Source organism: Aulonocara sp. 'chitande type north' Nkhata Bay, unplaced genomic scaffold, assembly GCF_057382095.1.
Source record: "Aulonocara sp. 'chitande type north' Nkhata Bay isolate Kocher_YH1m ecotype deep benthic unplaced genomic scaffold, A_spYH_male_GT1.1 unmapped_scaffold_29, whole genome shotgun sequence".
Taxonomy (NCBI): Eukaryota; Metazoa; Chordata; class Actinopteri; order Cichliformes; family Cichlidae; genus Aulonocara; species Aulonocara sp. 'chitande type north' Nkhata Bay.
Window position 1 is genome coordinate 66,255 of NW_028234361.1, and position 1,246 is coordinate 67,500.

A 1,246-nucleotide genomic window follows, 5' to 3' on the forward strand; every position below is an offset into this window, starting at 1 on the left:
AAATCTATCCTGATTTCTGTTGTTTTTCCCTCATCTCTGAGCCGCTGAGTGTGTGTGTGTGTGTGTGTGTGTGTGTGTGTGTGTGTGTGTGTGTGTGTGTCTCTCTCTCTTTTACACAAAAAACACATGTCAATTGTTAAGGAAAATGTTATAAAACACTTCTTCAGTAAAGACTCAGAGAAGAGAAACACACAGAACTTCTTGCTAGCAAGGGCAGCCTCCACTCTAAGAGACTCCAGTGAGAGAACTGCCCCGGTCTTTATTTTATACTCCATTGAGCGTGTGTGTGTGTGTGTGTGTGTGTGTGTGTGTGTGTGTGTGTGTGTCTCTTTTACACAAAAAATACATGTGAGTGCACTTGCAACAACTTTTAATATGCAATGTACAGGACTTGCCAGCTAGGCGCCATCCTGTGGACCAAACATGCAATTGAAAGATGTTATTTTCGCCGGTATAACACCTTCTGACACTTTGTACCGCATTGAGCCAGCAGAGGGAGCACCTCTTGTTCAATCCCAGTGGCAAAGCAGCTGCTCTGCTTCTGTGTGTGTGTGTGTGTGTGTGTGTGTGACAGAGAGACAGACAGAGAGAGAGAGAGGGAGATTCAAAGCATCAGGACCAGGAGATGACACAGTGCTCCAAAGGCCTGGTTCTGCTGCCTCCTCCTCCACCCACCTGCTGCAGACGCTTCTGTGAAGGGAAACTGCTACATGTTATGTCACCGATCCCTGCCATGCTGCGTGTCGAACGACCCGGCAGGGCCTGCTGAGTACAGTGGTGGTGGACCCAGGCCCTCTGCACCTTCCTTTCTCCGACTGGGACCGTTTTGTCCCATCCTTTTTGGTCCGATTCGCCATATCTCCAGAACCGAAGAAGCCATCGGCGTGGCCTCTTCGCCACAGCGTCCGGCACCCACCAAAACCCCCACCTAGACACCAACATCAGCCCTCTACACCTCTTACTTTTTCAGTTATTCCACTTTTGTCCCATCCTCTCCTGGCTTTTTCCCCATAACCTATCATTTAAGCCTCATCATACCTGCCGTGGGCCACTGGAGGGAGACAAATCACCATGCACTAAAATTCAAATTTTGCACTGCAAACCTCACAGTGTCTGTGTCTGTGTGTCTGTGTGTGTGTGTGTGTGTGTGTGTGTGTGTGTGTGTGTGTGCGCGCTTTGGTGTGTGTGTGTGTGTGTGTGTGTGTGTGTGTGTGTGTTGACAGAGAGAGAGAGAGAGAGAGAGAGA